Here is a 6,168-nt window from a genome sequence, read left to right as displayed (position 1 = left end):
CTGGAATGACTGGGGCTTGGTCCAGTTCAGCCACAAAGTGGTGCCTGAGAGTGGAAAGGTCTGAAAAAAGCTGGTTTACAAGATTCATAGTTTTTATCTCGAGGTGTCCACATTTCTGATCTCTCACGAGTGCTAAGAACAAGGACTGGAGGAAAATATCTGAGATCTCATCCAGGGGTTAACTTTTGGCAAAGGGCAACTTTCTGTAATAAGGGTACAGTTTTCTGGAAGAGCAAACATTGCTGGGAGCTTGTTAAAACCCTGGGATGAACTTCCTGCAAGAACTTTTCTCACCCAGGCTGCTGCCAGCTTCAGGGATATGGAAGGGCTCTTCGGCTGCTTAAAAATCAACCACTGCTACACCCTCTGCCAGGAACAGCACAAAGAAAACAAGTGTGGAAAATGTTACTTCAATTAATGCCCCTTTCACCACTGTCATGGAATCACAGAATGGTTTGGGTTGGAAGGGACCTCAAAGATCATCCAGTTCCACCCCCCTGCCATGGACAGGGACACCTTCCACTACCCCAGGTTGTTCCAAGCCCCATCCAACCTGGCCTTGAACTTCTCTGGGTAGGTTATTAGAGTCTGAAAAACCTGGTGATGGACCAATTACATAGAGATATTTAACCAAATATTCCTGATCAGTAGAGAAAGGAAGAAAAATCTGGGAAAAGCTGTAGTACTGGGACATGAGGATCCTGGATTTTTCCATCTGAGAGTTGGGCACTTGTTGAAAGCTCCTGACTGTTGTTGTGGAATTAGACAAGTATGAAATGGCCACGAGTCTGTTAAACTCACCGATTTCTCCAAACAGCTACAAATAAAATGTGCATCTGTGAAAAAGGCAAAAGAGGGGTTTTTAACTTTGCCGTGCCTGACTCCAAAATGCCACTGCCTGTGCATTTACTAATTCATGGCAAACCTTTGAATAATTCCCTTTTAATTTGATGCTGAGCACTAATGTGAACAGCTAATTTTTCTTTACTTACAGTGTATTTGTGCTGGAAAAACATGATCCCATAATGACTCTTGATCCAAGCTGTGCATGAATTAGCTAATAAACCACAACAGAGGACTGGAGATAAATCATGTTTGGCACCATGTGAAACCCTGCTCTGTTTATCTTATTTTTCATGAAGGAGGCAGATAAATTCCCCCAAAACTGCAAAATCTCTTCTGCAACACATGGAAAAATGGTAAAAAATTCTCTGGTGAGACAAGGGATCTCATATGCAAAAGGTATTAAAGGGTATTAAAACCATTTCCAACTGCTCTGCCACGTGCAGGGACAACTTCCACTATCCCAGGTTGGTCCAAGCCCTGTCCAACCTGGCCTTGGACACTTCCAGGGACCCAGGGGCAGCCACAGCTTCTCTGGGCACCCTGTGCCAGGGCCTCACCACCTTCATAGGGAAAAACTTCTTACGAATATCCAATCTAAAGTTTCCCTCTGCCAGTTTAGAGCCATTCTCTCTCATTCTTTCACCACCTGCCATTGTCCAAAGTCCCTTTCTGGGATTCTTGTAGACCTTTAGGTGCTGAAAGACTGCAGTGAGGTCTCTCCAGAGTCTTTTCTCCTCCAGGCTGAACAATTCTCCCACCCTTTCCTCACAGGAGAGGTTTTCCATGTGTGCAAACTCTGCTGGTTTCCCTGGCTGGGCAGACAGGAGCCATCCCCCCACCACCCACTGCTCACAGGGCTGATGTATCCCAGGACTGCTGGATATAGGAGCCCTGGCAGAGAGACTGCAGTGAGGTCTCTCCAGAGTCTTTTCTCCTCCAGGCTGAACAATTCTCCCACCCTTTCCTCACAGGAGAGGTTTTCCATGTGTGCAAACTCTGCTGGTTTCCCTGGCTGGGCAGACAGGAGCCATCCCCCCACCACCCACTGCTCACAGGGCTGATGTATCCCAGGACTGCTGGATGCAGCAGCCCTGGCTGATCCCATCTCCATCTCCACAGCAGGCACTTCCTTCCAGCCTGCCTACCAGCCACGTGCCTGCTCCAGAGGTTACAGCACATCCCAGTCCCAAAGCTGAGTCAGGAAAGCCTCAGAGTTGCTTTTGATGGACTTTTCCTCCTTCAGCTCTCCAGCCAAAACCAGCAGCTTTCCAGTGGAAAACCACCCTGTAAGTTGGAAATGTTTTCCTTGGCACTTTGTGTGCCTTACAATTATTTTATAGCTTTTGATGTCTCTCCTCTTTTTTTTTTTTTTTCCCCCTCTCAGCTTAATCCTCGCAGAAAACAGGGGATGTAGAAAGCACACACATGCATGGGGATACCTCAGCCTGGTTGTCCTTCTCAGTGAGGCTAATCCTGATGGAGAGGTGTGAGCTTCTTCACCTGCCCTTGGAGAGGGGCAGGAATCGAGCTGTTGGTACCTGCTCCTGCAGCAGATTTGAGATTTCTCCTTAGCTTGGAACACAGGTGGGCCAGGAATCCTGTGAAGTTGTCACAAAGCAAAAAGATACTTGGGAAACCCCCACCTCTTGAAAGCCTGTTTTGAATCCCACACACCAAAGGCTCCCTGTATGGCAACAGCCACACATTTGGCATGGTCTCTGCAGGGTCTGAGGTGAGCCTTCCACGTGATCCTGGATGCAGATGTTAATCTGGTCCTGGCAAACAAAATATTCTCATTTCAGCAGTGACACAGATGGGATTCATGAGCCTACTCCAGGGGTACACACACTGTCGTGCCAATGAAAGTGTCTGTGAACAGTAAAATAATCGAGCTGAGACGGTTTGATAGCTCAGGCTGTTGATTCATTTACGAACAACTGACAAATAACACCACCCAAAAAGATGCTGATGTGCAAGTGATGGGGGAAGGCATGTGATCCTTAGCAGGAGGTCTGATGTGTTTGGTTTTTAACTGACTCGGACTGCCCAGCATTTCAGCTTCATGCTGCAGCTGGGACTGCTGCGATCATTTCGCAAGGAGCCCGTCCCATGTGAGCCACAAACGCCTCGTGGCTGGGAGCTCCTATTGCTGCAGAACGTGTGGGAAGGGCTGATTTATGGAAGGAGTCACACGATGAGCTGTGGGGCTGCACAAGCTTGAGGCTTTCCTCCCAACCCCTGGGAGTGCAGCGAGCTGGAGAGGCTGCAGATTGGATCTCCTTGGTTTTACATCCCTGCCTTTACGGGGTCAGCAGGAGAGGGAGCTGCATGGTTCCTGAAAATTTATGATGTTGGCAGCTTTGAGAAAATGTTTTTATGCAGCTTTTTCTCTTTTTTTTTGCTTTGCAAGCAACTTCTCAGTGCCTGTCAGTGCTGAGCAAAGCAAATATGTGCACATATTGAAAGCCTGTGCACACCAAGAAGGGGAAAACCATGAGGATGAGAGAGGCAGCTGCTGTTAATAAGGCGAAGGTGAGCCTGGAGCACAGCACAAATGTGGAGGAATATTGCTGGGCACAGATTTTTACCAGTGAGTTTGTAAAACAGGCAAAATGAATAATTTTATTAAAGGGAGAAAATGCAGATCAGCAAAGCTGGAACAAAACCTTCAAGCAAACTTAATGGATGCTCGTGCTGAGCTACTTTGTGCACACAATGCACCTGCATGCACAGGACGTAGCTCAGGACCAGTGAAAACATCACTCTCCAACCCCAGGACTACTTTCCTTCTAGTGGAAGGTGTCCCAGCCACAGCAGGGGGTTGGAATGAGATGATATTTAAGGTCCCTTCAACCCAAACCATTCTGTGTTTTGATGGATCTGTGATATTTGCAGAAGATCTGTCAGAAATATTTCAAAGAAGTTCATACAGACTGACAAACCCACAAGCACATGTAAGGGTATTTATAAAGCCAGTTGAGCCTGGTATATTTTCACCACAAATCCATGGGTACACCGGGTTTCAGATGTGGACTGAGCTGTGCACCTGTCAGTTTGTTACGGGATTTTGCACATTTTGGTGTTGTACATTGCAAAAGGAGCCCACACTGTGTTAGCTGCTCTGTGGGCAGGCACTGAGAGAAGTCTGCACCCCAAAGGGGTAATTCTGCGATCCTATGATTTGTGTGTGGGTTTTTCCCCAAAAGCTTATACAATCCTTTTCTTAAAGCAAGGCTGCTCTAGACTTGATGACCTTTCTGAAGTACCTGAGCACAGGTACCTGCTCAGGGCTCTGACCAACCTGACCTGGTTGAAGATGTCCCTGTTCAGTGCAGGGGGCTGGACCAGATCACCTTTAAAGGTCCCTTCCAACCCAAATTATCCTATGATTTACAGAACTGAGGCCAATCCCTGCCTGGCTGCTCAACAAGGAGACTTGCAGGGAGACACAGAACCATGGCAACCTCAGATCTCCCCAACAAGCAGCTGGGCTGCCCTCGTGGCCCGCATAGCTTTGTTGCACACAGGGTCAGCTTTTCTGCCATGCTAGGAAGCAGCAATCCCTGTTTCTGATGTCGGAGGTGATCCCTGGTGTGCCAGGATCCCTGGGCTGTCCCGGCTGCTGATCCATTGGCCTCTGGCTGAACTGCCAGGCTGAAAGTCAGCAACCAGCAAAGGTCAGAATGAGTCAGCCACTAAATCCCGGGAAAGCCAGCTGAGGGACGCACAGAATTCCTACTGTGGAAGTGCACTTTTAGGCTGGCTGTGGCTGGCCAGGGTTGGGAAGAGCCATGTTAACCACTGCTCCCTGCTCATTAGCACCGTGCCAGTAATGAACACAGCCTGCTGGACCCTGAGGCCACCCCCCTGTGACCTCGCCAGCAGCGTTGCAATTTGTCATTTGCCCACCTCAGCAGACTGAATCACTCGTTTGGCACATGCCAATCAGCAGAGTGCAATTAATTGGTTCAGCCTTTGACAGGAGCCCTTGCAGCCTGGGAGTGCAGGGGGGAGATGTGTCAGGAGGGTCTTTTCACAGCCTTTGGGCAGTGCTGAGCACACTCAGCCCTCGTGGAGGCTCCTCAGCATCTGGGAAACTCATTAAAGTTTGAGGAGTTCTTCTTTAAAGCTTTGGCCCCTCAGAGCACAAGGTCACTATAGCACTGCTCTGTGGTAATTAACCAACCAGAAGGATTTTCTTTCTCCTACACAAATTAGCAATCCTTAGGAATCTTAGGAAACCGTTGTACAATCCAACAGGATCATCCAGGTGATGCAGGTTTTTGTTTTAACTACGTGTTTTACCATCAGTAAATGTACAGATACTATCTCTTTTCCAAAAGTTTCTCCTGAGATGCTTCTTCCAGCTCTATGGCATTACATGAGAAAGGGAATAAAGTGAATTTATCTATGAAAATTTGAAGAAATTTACGTGAAACCTTCACACTCATGAACCTACAACATCCTTTCCACGTAGGGTTACTCAGTACTCAGAAGACTGCAATCCCAAAATTGCTTTTTTTCTCTCCATGGACTAAGGGAAAAGCCTTGTGGCGGCTGTCTGCAGGAGTAGGTACCAACACCACACAGACAGTGAGTCTGACCAGAGACCAGGGTGCTCAGAGTATGGCTCTGTCCCTTCACAGCTCTTCTCTGCCCAGCCTCCTGCTCCACACTGTCCTGAGCGACTCCATCTCGACATTCAAAACACATTTTCCACCCCAGGCCCCTTTGCTGGAGCACACGACCTTCTCTCACTGCAGAGCCCAGCAGCAGTGGTGTGATGCCCTGCTGGCAGCTGGAGCTGGGTACCCCAGACCCCGTGCTCAGCCCCCAATCTTCTGCCTGTCCTGTGCCAGTGTGATGGCACCAAAACGCAATCCTAAACTGATATCCCTTCATCCAAGAAACTGCAGCACAGCTGTCTCCACTGCTAGCTGGAACTGGGGATTTATTGCACAGGAGGAGGGGGAAAAAAGATTTAAATAGTGTCAGAGGTAAGCAATTAGCCCAGATCCAAAGTCAGCTCACACTTGCTGCCCCACTCCAGTTGGCACACACGTGGTCTGCACTGCTCAGCACTGCAAACATTTTCCTGGAAGAGCTTTGGAGAGTCCTGTTTCAAGCACTTGAGGGCTCATAGATGTTCATTTCCATAATGACTCACTGAACACAAGCAGCTTTGTTTTCCTCCTACACGATAAGATATAAATCCAGAGCAATTCCATCAATTTTCTTCAAACACACAAGAGGCCACGTACACACGTGCGCTTAAACACACACAGATACACACACGTGCACGGATGCTGTCAGTCCAGCAGA

Source organism: Corvus brachyrhynchos, unplaced genomic scaffold (genome assembly GCF_000691975.1).
Source record: "Corvus brachyrhynchos isolate BGI_N302 unplaced genomic scaffold, ASM69197v1 scaffold18, whole genome shotgun sequence".
Taxonomy (NCBI): domain Eukaryota; kingdom Metazoa; phylum Chordata; class Aves; order Passeriformes; family Corvidae; genus Corvus; species Corvus brachyrhynchos.
Note: the sequence above shows the minus strand (reverse complement) of the source record.